The sequence below is a fragment of the Microtus ochrogaster genome, chromosome 10 (assembly GCF_000317375.1).
Source record: "Microtus ochrogaster isolate Prairie Vole_2 chromosome 10, MicOch1.0, whole genome shotgun sequence".
NCBI lineage: Eukaryota > Metazoa > Chordata > Mammalia > Rodentia > Cricetidae > Microtus > Microtus ochrogaster.
Genome location: NC_022016.1, coordinates 18,515,063 through 18,528,013, shown reverse-complemented (window position 1 = coordinate 18,528,013; position 12,951 = coordinate 18,515,063). Strand labels below are relative to the sequence as shown.

The 12,951-nt window shown below is 40.0% G+C and overlaps 1 non-coding gene across 1 annotated transcript; it reads right to left on the bottom strand.

Annotated features, from left to right (window-relative positions):
* Nucleotides 1–7,543: 7,543 nt before the first annotated feature.
* Nucleotides 7,544–7,709, bottom strand: LOC113456719. The gene has a single exon (XR_003377469.1). It is a non-coding gene; the product is annotated as a U1 spliceosomal RNA (small nuclear RNA).
* Between the last annotated feature and the right edge of the window lie 5,242 nt (nt 7,710–12,951).

The following is a 12,951-nucleotide window of genomic DNA, read 5'->3' as shown; positions in this document are numbered from 1 at the left end:
CAGGGTTGGTCAGCTTGTCTCATCCTCACCACCACGGTGAGCTCCCTATTTCAGCCCTGGCTAGTTCACCCTTTGCAATAATGAGTTCTACTTTCTTGCCTTCAGGGTTGACTCTTCCACACCTGGGTCACCTATTGTGTTTCCCTGGTAAGGTGCAAGGGCCACTTTCCTGAGTGCTGCAGCTAGAAAGGGCAGGAACAGCTCTCCTGATCTTATGGCTTTCTTCCAACTGCCACAGGTGTCAAAAAGTAGGGGGACAATGGGAGGGAATCTCTTCCCTGCCCACACTGTTTTATGGCAGAATGAGAATGGGGCCAGATCTCACATGCCAACAATTTCCTGTGGTTCACCCACACCGCTCTCAATGAGGTCAACTCTGCTGTGCTGCCCAGGCAAGGTGCAGGGCCCACTTTCCTGAATGTGTAGTTGGTAAGAGGAAGGGTCATCTCCCTCACCCACCACAGGTGGCATGGGTAAGGGAATAAGGGCATCTTTTCCTCACCCTCACCACCTCAGGGTAGATGAGAGGGCTGTGGCCAGCTCACCCAATTTTTCACCCTCAGGACCAGCTCACACCCATACCTCAGCCAACAGGGTCAGCTCTAATGTGCTGCCCATGTAAGGAGCAGGGCCAACTTTCCTGAGTGTTATAGGGAGAGGCTCAGCTCCCTTATCTGTTGCAGGTGGTGAGGGGTGAAGGGTAAAGGGATACATCTTCCCCCCCTCCATTGCTGATAGATGGGTATTTGGGACAGTTATCCCATGTTCACAACTTTGGGGTTGGCTCATCCACACCTCTGCCAACAGAGTTGGTTCTACTGTGCTTTTTTAAGTGAGGTACAGGGCCTATTCTCCTTAGTACTGAAGCTGGTGAGCGGCAGGGATCTCTCTCCTGCTCTAATAACCTTAGAGCCAGCTCTACCACCTGCCTCAGGCATAGAGGGGTTGGAGTGGGAGGGCATCCCTCTTCTGCCCAAGATGCCATATGGCAGGTGAAGGTCGGGGCCATATTTCTCAGGCTCATATTCTCACGTGGGCTTATCCATGATCCAGTTAACAGGGTCCACTCAGTTGTATTTCCCAGATGAGGTGCAGAGCCCACTTTCCCAACTGTTGCAGCTGGTAAAGGGGATATCCGGCTCCGTTGCCAGATGGATGTCATAGGGTCGAGGAGGGAGGGCATCTTTTCCTGGCTCCCACCACCATGCCACAGACAAGGGAGATGGTGCCAGCTATGCCAGTCTCACACTCACAGGGCTGGTTTACCCACACCCTGTCTACAGGATCAACTTTACCCTGGTACCCAGGCAAGGTTCAGGACCTGTTTTCCTGAGTGCTGCTGCAGGTGAGGGGTTGGTTCAAGTCCAAGGGTGAGTCTAGGAGGGCATCTTTTCTTCATCCATGCCACCACATGGCATACAAGGGGTTCATGACCTGCTGTCCCATTCTCATGTTCTCAGGGTCAGCTCACCCATGCCCCTGCCAGCAGGGTCAGCTTTGTAATGATGCCTAGATAAACTGTAGGACCCTCTTTCCTGAGAGTTTCAGCTGGTGAGGGGCAGGACTAATTCTGGGCAGTCCTATCCTCTCAGCCCTTGGAGGTATCAGGAGCCATAGACATCATCACAGACCTAGGTTGCATCAGAGCAATGAACTCAGACTTGGGCCCCATCAAAACCCCAGGGCCATACATTACCAAGGCTGTGGGTGGCAATCCAACAACCCGCTTCAGTCCATTCTCCACTTCTTTCACCATTTCAGATATACGTACATAGGACATGAGCTCCCCCCTCCCATACCACACCATACATTTGCTCACCATAGCAGCACTGGTCTGCCTGGCCCTGCAAAATGCCAGGTGACTCCATGTTTTCTCCTTGGAGCCCGGGGTGAACCACCCTAGGCATGCATGTGGGTCTCTTTGTACTGCTCCATCCTCATCCCCAAATGATCATAACAGTACCCAATTGCCTGGTGCTAGGCTGGAGCTGCTAAAGTCCTCTCTTGGACCAGTTGATTTTCTCAAAGAACCAATCCTTTGCTCCATTGATTTTGTTTTGTTCTCTTTTCATTTATTTTATTGATTTCAGCCCTCGGTTTGATTATTTCCTGCCTTTTACTCCTTTTGGGTGTGGGCTTTTTTTTTTTTTTGTTCTGGAGCTTTCAAGTGTGCTGTTAAGTCTCTAATATGAGATCTTTTTAATTTCTTCATGTAGGCACTTAGTGCTCTGAGCTTTCCTCTTAGCAGTGTTTCATTGTGTCCCGTATGTTTAGGTATGTTGTGCATTCATTTTCATTGAGTTCTAGGAAGTCTTTGATGTGTTCTTTATTTCTTCCTTGATCTAGTCATTATTTAGTAGAGAGCTGTTCAGTTTCCATGAATTTGTAGGATTTCTGTTGTTTCTCTTGTTGTTGAATCTAGCTTTAATTTCTAATAGTCTGATAATGTAAAAGGGTTATTAAAATTTTCTTGTATCTGTACAGATTTGCTTTGTGATGGAGTATATAGTCAATTCTGGAGAAAGTTCTACAAGGTGATGAGAAAAGGGTGTATTTTTTGTGTTTGGGTGAAATGTTCTGTAGATATCTGTTAGGTCCATTTGAGTCATATTGCCTGTTAGTTCCATTTTTCTAAACTAAACATGTTTTTGTTTGGATGATGTTTGGTGAGAGTGGGTATTGAAGTCTCCCACAATTAATGTGTGTCGGTTGGTGTGTGATTTAAGTTTTAGTAGTGTTTCTTTTACAAACGTGGGTGCCCTTGTATTTGGGGCATAGGTGCTAAGAATTGCAATGTCCTCTTGGTGTATTTTTCCTTTGATGAGTATGAAATGTCCATCTCCATCTCTTTTGATTATTTTTGGTTGTAAATATACTTTGTTAGATATTAGAATAGCTGCATTAGCTTGTTTCTTAGGTCCATTTGTTTGGAAAAATCTTTTTCCAACCCTTTTCTCTGAGGTAATGTCTGTCTTTGAAGTTGAGGTATGTTTCTTATATGCAGTAAAAGGATGGATCATCATGTTTTTGTATCCATTTTGTTACCTTCTGTTTTTTATCTTTCTTTTGGGCAGTTGAGTCCATTGGTATTGAGAGATATTAATGATCAATGATTGTGAATTCCTGTTATTTTGTTGTTGCTGTTGATGGTTGTGTAGTGTGGTGTGGTGTGGTGTGTGGTGTGTGCGTGTGCGTGTGTGTGTGTGTGTTTGTGCACGCACACGCATGTTTCCCTTCTTGGTCTTTGCTGATTTGACACAATCTATTTACTGTGTTTTCATAGGTATAATTAATCTTTGTAGAATGGAGTTTTTCTTCTTGTACCTTTTGTTGAGCTGGTTTGTGGATAGATACTAATTAAATTCATTTCATCATGAACTATCCTGTTTTCTCCATCTGTGGTGATTGAAAAATTTTCAAGGTATAGTAGTCTGGACTGACATCCATGGTCTCTTAGTGTCTGAAAGGCATCTGTCCCAGCCTCTCTGCTTTATAGTCCCTATTGAGAAGTCAGGTATAATTCAAACTTATATGCCTTTATATATTACTTGGATTTTGCCCTTTGCAGCTTTTTAGTAGTCTTTCTTTTTTTTCTGAATGATTAGTGTGTTGGTTATTATAAGGTGTTGTGACTTTTTTTCGGGTCCAATCTATTTGGTGTTCTACAAGTTTCTTTTCCCTTCACAGGCATGCCATTCTTCAGGTTATGAAAATTTTCTTCTATGATTTTGTTGAATATCTTCTGGGTCTTTGAGCTGATATCTTCTCCTCTTATTTTTTCTTAAATTTCATCTTTTTATAGTGTCCTATACTTCCTTGATATTTCATGTTAAAAATTTTTTTTAGATTTAACTGACAGTGGAATCTATTTCCTCTAGATTATCTTCAGTGCCTGAGTTTCTTTCTTCCATCTCTTGTATTCTATTGGTGATGCTGGTGCTGCAGTTTATCTTCACTTACCCAGATTTTCCATTTCCAGAATTCTTTTTATCTGTGTTTTCTTTATTGTTTTTAGTTCCATTTTCAGGTCTTGACCAGTTTCCTTCACCTGTCCTCCCAACCCCCTTGACTTTCTTTGCATTCTTTAAGAAACTTATTGATATCCTCCAATTCTTTGTCTGTCTTTTCCTGAGTTTCTTTAAGGGACTTTTTCATTTCCTCATTTAGGATCTCTGTTTTCTTTATAAAGTTATTTCTAAGGTTGTTGCCTTGTGCATCCGCTGCACTAGAATGTTCAGGTTTTGCTGTTTTAGGATAACTGGGCTTTGATGATTCCATATTGCCCATTATGTAGTTGATTGTATTCTTATATAGTCATTTAGGCACCTTGGTTTGTGATCATTATAGGTCTAGGTGTTAACTTCTGAGTTTGTGGCATGGTATTTTTTTCCTTGTTTTCTTTTCTCTCTCTGGTCTTCTGGCTTAAGTGGGCAGGGGTTCTGGTGACTTGGGAGTTTTCAGGTCCAATAGGATGTCTCCAGTGGGAATTTTGCGACCTGCAAGACCGCTAGGATTTTGGTTGCCAACCTTGCCTCTGTGGTTCCAGGCACTTGCGTGACTTCTAGGGTTCTAGGTACCTGCTTGGTTTCTGGGATTCCTATTTCAGTGTGGACTCCAACAAAGCAGATGTTTTATGTCTAAGTTGTGAGCTAGGATATGGATCTCAGGAGAGGGGATACAGGTAGGAGTGGTTGGGTCAGCTTTAGGGAGTATTAGCCAACAGTATGCAGTATCTTACCTTGGGTTCCTAGAACCTGCCTGGCTTCAGGTAATGCAGAATCTTCTTTTGTGGACTGATAAAAAGAGCTCAGGGGGTGGGGTGCAGTCTGGGACTGTTCGGTGTGCTTTAAGGAGTGTTGGCAGTGTTCACAGTATGTGTTTTACCTTGATTGTCTAGGACCAGCCTGGTATCTCATAAAGTAGCTGGTGTTTTGGACCAGAATATGGAGCTCAGAGGAGGGGGATCTACATTTTCAATTTTTAAAGTTTGCATTTGTAATGCTCTTAGTCCACTTGTTTCTTTCATAAATGGGCTTCAAATTGCCCAGGCAAATGTCTCCCTCTCCTAATAGAACAGATTAGCTTTCATACTTGTTACTTTAGTCTTTTTTCTGTGTTTCAATCTCTCTCTCACATTTCCTTTATATTACTTTTTTTTTTTACTTAACCTCTTTGTGAAGTTATGTTTTCATTATTTTTCTTTGGCATTTTATTCTTAAAAACACTTCAGTCTGAATTTTTCTAGCTAGTACAGTCAGATCTGAAGGGCAAAGGAGAATGAAATGGTGTAAATTTGAATGGATTGTGCAAACAGGACATAGATAGAGATGCTTCCTGCTTCTAGATTTTTTGGCAGCTTGGTTAGGTTTTTAAAATACAGCTTATTTTAATAATTAATGTGTAAATTGCTTTCTTGGTTTTTCTAAGATGGTTATTTTTTGTATACATGCAAATAAACATATTTGTTTTTAATCTTTATTTCAGTTTTTCTAGTGTTTTTTGTATTAATTTCTTTTTAAATATTTTATATACGTTGATGTTTTGCCATGGGTGTTAGGTTTCCCAGAACTGGAATTATAGACAGTTGTGAGCTACCATGGGGGTACTGGGAAACCGGGTTCTCTAGAAGAGCAATAAGCGCTCTTAACCGCTGAGTCATCTCTTCAGCCCCCCAATGGTATCTCTTATAATTATATTTTCAGCCTCTCAGTTAAAATGATCAGCATAAATATTTTGTAATAAATTCAACTGGGATATCAACTAGTATATATGTCTCTGCACAAAATACTCATTTTAATCCTATATTTTTGTTTGTTTGGGTTTTTTGTTTTAGAGGCAGGGCTTCTCTGTAACTTTGGAGCCTGTCCTGAAACTAGCTTTTGCAGACCGCACTGGCCTCAAACTCACAGAGATCTGCTTATCTCTGCCCCCCAAGTGCTGGAATTAAAGGCGTGAGCCACCACTACCTGAATTTTTCCCCCTAATTTTCTACATGAATTTTTCCCCTGGAAATGTCAGGTCTGTCAAAGTGAAAATCACCAGGTCAGTGATAGTTTGGGGGAAGAACTATGTTGAGCACTGTCATGTGATTCTTGGTGATAGGCTATGTTGAACTTTATTCTTTTCTAGCCATTTCAGCTTGGCCTAGTGTTAGACCATGCCTAGCCATTGCTAAGTTTAAGGGCCAGGTTTCGTTTTGTCTCTTTGTAGACTCTTTACCTGTGCTCCTTATGTTGCTATTGATAGATTACAGTCAAATGGATCTTATTAATGCCTGACCAAAGAGTTTTCTTAGTATTGGGAAAAAAGAAACTTTGTCTTCTTTCCAATTATACTATTTCTTGAATTTCTCTTTTTTGTTGTTGCTGTTACCTATTGGTGGGTTAGGAGAAAATAAATAAGAAATCAAATACTCCAATAAAATTTTATTTTAAACTACCATGTAATATTATATTTATTAAGCATATATTACTTGGAAGGTGCTGTACTAAGTGAACAACCACAACAACAAACCAAAAAAAAAAAAAACCAAAAAGGATTGCTAATAGTCTGAAAAGTGGCTTAACTTATGATGTTTTGGAGAGAAGAAATTCTTGTCTAAACCACAGACCAGACTGGAGCACGGAAGGCGTGAGGAAAATGGTACAAAGCCCTGAGACAGTCGAGAATGTTCTTGCTATTGGACAGATCCAAAGGAGGAATGAATGATTAATGCCCTGACGTAGTGTGTCCTGGAAACTTTTGAATTCTGGAGGCTCCAGACAAGGATTAAATATGCATATTTCAAGCAGCAGAGAATTGGCTCAGAGCCTAATGAGGCTGAAGGAGATTTTATGACAATTCCTATGTGGGCTTTCTTATAAACTAGAAAGGAGGAAGATCAGTATTAACCCTCATGTTTACTTATCTAAAGGGGAATATCAGTCATCATTGTACTCTATCAATTTGATATGCTTGCCAATTTAATTGTTGACTTGTAGGCTTGCTCACTGTGAAGCAGGATGGAAAGACAGAAAACTGAATAGGATATGAGAAGGGAAAGGAGTTAAAGAGTCTGATTGATGTCTCTTGAAAGCCAAGAGTCAAGAATTCTCCCATAATTAACAAGACTTGCTATGAAGGTGGCTGGCAAAGAAAGAATATTCCTTTTATATAGAGAGGTTTCAAATAATGTTAAAGTAGCAGTGAATCCTGTAGAATAATTTTCTATAAAAATTAAAAGGTGTAACCCAACAATTTTATAGGAATCTCATAAAAAACTCCACTATAAAAGGGAAGCCTTGGCCCCTGTGTAACACTTATGACTCATGTTTCTTTTCTTATCAGATTACTATTCCATGGTACTTTTTGAGCCACTGTGTAATCTTATTTATTAGAGAGAGAGGAAGAGAGAGGGAGGGAGAGAGAGAATAAAAATGAATGCAAGTTTTTTTAAAGTAACCCTTCAAGATGTAACTTGAGAACCATTAAAATGTTGTATATGACCACCACTAAAATATATAATCATGGCTTTCTCTCTCCCCTCCCCACCCAATTTTTTAACCAGGGAAGAGTGTGAGCACACACCCCCCCCCCCGACTACCACAAATTATGCAGTTGAGTTTCCACATTTGGGGAAATTGCAGGGGTCAACACATCTGGAGTGCAATGGATAAGCCTCCCTCCTGGGAAAACCATGATCATGGTATCTCTCCTGCCAGGTTAAGCATTGGCTTTCTATGGAGAAGCCCACATGCACCACTTTAAGTCTGATTTCTTTTCCTGAGTATTTCTCTTTCCACTAACTCCTATGCTTACATCTGTTAAATTTTTTCTAATCAACTTCAGCTCTGCTTCAAATCGATTTGTTTAGAAATTCTTTTCTGTGGTGTAATCAAGAATCCTTTTTCCACCTGTGTTAAGGTCTCTGAAAAGAGGCTGCAGAACATAGCAGGATGCGGATGTGTCCACAGTCCCCACTCTACAGTCAAGACTCTCTCCCTCTGTATTCCCACACCATCATCATTAAGCCAAAAACTAAACAAACACCAATCACATTCTTTACGTTTATCCATGGCGCAATGTTGAAGATGTTTCAATTTTTCTTTTAGGCACTGACTTGGAAGCATTGCACAAAGTGGGTCTGTGGTACCAGAACAAAAATAAAGGCAAGAAAGTCAACAAACCCAACAACACCAACTGAATGGCCAAGATAGTTAGTTACCTTAGAAACCCAGTTTAAGAAGCAAGGACTATACAACCCTACAGGGCAATGAACCTTTATTCTGGCTACTTTCTGCAGTGGATAACCAGCTATTCCCAAATTGCTTCTTTCTGTTCAGCAAAGTGTTCAACAGCCTTACAACTTAGCAACTTCTGACATAACTGTGGAACCTAATTCTCTCTCTCTCCATACCCTGTCATCAATGTGGCTCTATCGAGGATGGCCTCTAGTTATCTTTCTAGGTATGGTTGCATCAGATTTCCCTTTCCTTATTGTACCATCAGGAAAGGATGAAAACTTCAGGCTTGGGGAATCATTTTATTAGAACATGAAAATTTTAATTTTTGTTCTAATTGGGATGCTCATGTTTCTCAGGTAATTTTGCGCTGATTTTAAGGAATCATGTCAATTGCTCTGGCCAGCAATAAAAGTGGAGTCTGTTTTTATTATTTTTTTTTTTAAGTTTACTGGTTTTCACCATCTTCATCAAACTCTTTTGGTTTTTCTGAGGTAAAGCATACTTTTGTTTGTTTTTTGAGAGGGAGTTTCTCTGAGTAGCCCTAGTTGTCCTTGAGCTCACATTGTAGACCAGTCTTGCCTCAAACTTAGAGGTAAAGTATACTTTTAAGTCAGTATGGAAACTGTCAACATCCTTCACTTCCTATTAACTGCCACTTTCACCACTGGTAACAAAGCAACCTCTTAAAGCACAGGCCTATATAACAGACAGGTACTGAGAATGCGTGGCTTTACTCCTAATGGAATGTTTTATTCTATGGAGTCCATTCTATCTGCCAAAATAGTATCATTTCACTTATTCCTCATGGTAAACTGCTAAGGTAGATCCCATCCTTAATTCTGTGTCATCTGCTCAAGAAACTAAGTCTTAAGGAGGTTCAAGAGCTTGTCAAAGGTCACTGGCCTAGGGGGTAAGGGTGTGAATGCAAACAGCAAGGCTCTGCTGCCAGGGTTTCACACTACTACATTTTTATATACTACCACTTCAACTTTTTAGGTTCTTGGCAAATTCATCAAATCCTAGCGTTCACACATGATTATTAAGCATAAAAGCTGTGTTAACATTAACCCGATTACGAACCTCTTCACAGGTGGGCAATTCCGAAGCACATTTTGGAGGAATAAATGCTTCCAAGGCTGGTCTGTATTTTGGTTGCTAGTCCTTCATTTTTCCTTATCACCCAGATCCAAATGATTAACTTGAAGTCAAAAGTCCTTCCTTGAAGCTTGTCCTCAATCTCTGGGCTGGCTCTGATTCAAAGCTCTCCAGGGCCGCCTACAGCTAACAGATGGCTATCTTCCTTCTGACTTGGCTGCACTGGGTCTGGTCACCGTATTTAGGATTTTTGAAGCAAATGAAAAATATGTTTTTCCCTCTTCTACGTACCCAGAGACCCTGAGAAATTCTCTAGTTAACTTATAAGAAATGGGGAGAGAGAGACAGAGAAAGAGAGAAGAGAGAGAAAGGAGGGAGATGATATTTTAAAGCACGTCATTCCACAGAGTATATTTAAATCCTCTTGTGGAATTTTCCCACCAAACTGAAGAAGTGGTTATTTCAACATAATTTATTTCCTGTGTTCTAAAAGTATTCCAAAATGGAATAATAAATGATCAATGTTTATATGTAATATTATTTCAATCCACTTAATGGGTTATGCTTTCAACTTATCAATGCCTTCAGATTTTACAACTTAGTTCCTTAAAAGATTTTGTTACTATTTTATTTTATGTATATGGGTGTTTACTTGTGTTTATTCTGTTACCACATGGCTGCCTTGTGCTCATGGTGACCAGAAGAAGGTACTGGGTTCTTAGGAGTTGGAAATCCATGAGGTTTTTCTAGCCTGCAATGTGGGTACTGGTTGTTGAACCCAGGTCCTCTGGAGAACAGCTGTGTGAGGCACTTCACCAGACCAAACAGTTAGTTTCTAAAAGTATTCATTCTTCACACATGTCCTGGTACATCTTAGACAAAAATTAAATAAAGCGATAGCTTTATATAGCACTCCCCAAAAGATTAGATTTTGTTATGTATGACAGCAGTTCTTAGAAATGAAATTGAGGGCTGGGGTGATGAATCTGTCAGTATATTACTCTTTGCACTATCCTCAGTCCTAAATTAGGATCTGCAGAAATCATGGAGGAAGCTGGGTTTGGCAGAACTTGCCTATAACTCCATAGCTGGAGAACCAGAAACAAATGAATTCCTAGGGCTTGCTGGCCTGCCAGTGAACTTACGGATCAGTAGAGACTCTGACTCAAAAAATACAATTAAGATGTTAGTTGAGAAAAACACTTAACATTAGTTTCTAGGCTCCACATTCACCTGCGCACACACAAATGTCCAATTGTACATGTTTACACTCACAAACACACTCACAAACATCCCCCTAAAAGATGATGTTTATAATAGTTGCGATTCTGTGGAAAATATTTGTTCTTGGCAGAGGGAACAATGAAGAAAGAACTAGGAAAAATTTCAGTATAATATAAAGTTCCATGTGTTGTGCCCCATCTAAGCCTGGCTCTGTGTTTATGAGATTGTGTGTATCACACAGGTGCTGCCTGCATCAGAATACCTGAGCTCAGGGCCTTGAGCTCTGCATTTAGGGAAATATTTCTTATACAAGATTATAAAATTATGCATAGAAGTAAATATTTACTTAGAATGAGTAAATAATTTGCCATTCTTTAGAGATTTAATAAACTTTCAAATATAACAAACTTCATAAAACCCAGGAAATGCTGTTTTTAAAAATTAACCCTTTGAAACTTAAACAGCAAAGAGGACCCTAGAAGAGACATGCATGGATCTAAACAGGAAAGAGAAAAAGACAAGATCTCCTGAGTAAATTGGGATCATGGGGGGTCACAGGAGAGGGTATAATCTGAGAGGGGAGGGAGGGAGAGAGGGGAGCAGAGAAAAATGTATAATGCAATAATAACAATAAAAAAGAACATAAAAAATTAACTCTTTGACACATCTGTTTCCTTTATCCTTTTTCTGAGCATGAGGCCCTGATAGTCTTTTCATTTGAAATTATGTAGTGAATGTGGGTACATGCCTAGAATGGGTCTTTAGGCGGGGTGTGTTATTTTGATATACTGGGTTTATAAATAGATCGAGGGCTCCTCAAGGAACAGGGTGACTGTGTTATTGATTTTTCAGTGCCTAGAAGAGTAACTGACATTGAAAATCACTAAACATGTTTGTTGAGTAGAGGAATAATTAAGCAGTGAGTAGGGTTTCATTAAAAGATAATCTGGTTTAGCGAAGAAATCACAACTCGGAATGCTGCTGAAAATGCTGCACGGGTCCCTCTCTTGTTCAAAGTGTCTGAATGCAGAGGGAATTTTAATGGCATTACCTCCTTCATCCTCAGCTCCTCCCACCACTCATCAGTCAGTACTTGGTGGTTAAGCCAGCCCCTGACCTGGATGTGCTATGTGGCTCTGTATTACTCTTTTATGGATGATGAGAATAACTAATGTGTACAAGGTTCCGGCCTTTCACAAGGTGATTTGGCTGAAAAAGTGCTGCAGAACACGCTATTCTCATGACACCTATTCCATTCTCGACACCAGAATGACCTCCTCGCATCAGCTGAGAGGTCTTTTCAAATGACCATTTGCATGTATTTTCACCAAACTCTTGCAGAATCGATTCCTGCGATGCACAAAATGAAGGAAAATAAAAAGAAAATGCATTTTATAAGATGAAGCATCCTCTTTTTCCCTTTAAATAAAATGAGCTGGGAAGAGGCAGAGAACTTTTATGATTCAGTAATGGCCAAGATATGATGCTCTTCAGCTCACAAATCAAAGAGCCCCGAGCTGCAAAAGCTTCAATTTTCAAGAGAACAGTTCAGGGCCAGGGAAATGTCATCCTTTTTATAGGTTCAACAAAATTCTTCTGTTTTTCATCTTGCAACACGGGCATTAGATCAGCTCTTCAAGTCCCTGGGATGTCTGGAATACTGACTTGTAGGCACTTTCTAAAACATAGGGTCAAGTGCGAATAAATACTACAGAAAAAAAGAGAAAGTAACACAGGAGAGAGACCCAAAATGGCTTGAGGAGAATCCTGACTGAAGGCATGTCATGAGGAGTTTTTTAGAGTCACACAAATGCCCCCAGAGCCTATCACCACGTGCCTTCACACTAATGAGAGGGACTGACTTAGAACACAGTAGGGGAGAGGAGATCATCATGGGACGGTCTTCTTGTGCCAACATTTAAAATGGAGACAGGAGATAAATGGTCTGTAAGGATCCATTATTGAGAAAAAAGTACTTCAAAGAGAAAAAAAAAAAACTTTGAACTCAGCAAAACTTATTAGCTGCAATGTTTCTGATCCTTATGATGACACTTGACAGTCTGATAGACCGTAAGAACATTTACAGAGCTCTCCTTTATTAGCTAATGGATTTAGGAGACTAGAACAATTCCTCTTCTTCATATTTTCACTGTGAATCTTTGTTATCTCATTCAAAATAAAACTTAACTAAACACAACTACTTACTACTTAGGAAAGAAGTGTTGTACTATCTGACCCTTAGTCATTCACGAAGACAGATAAATGTGATTGAATTGTTTATGAATTTACTCATGTAACAAACACTGTGAAGGTTATTCAATGGCCATTTAATATATTTTGCTGTACCATCTCCAAATCAATAAACCAAGATTCTGATTTCTATATACAATAGACAGGCTTAGATTATAAA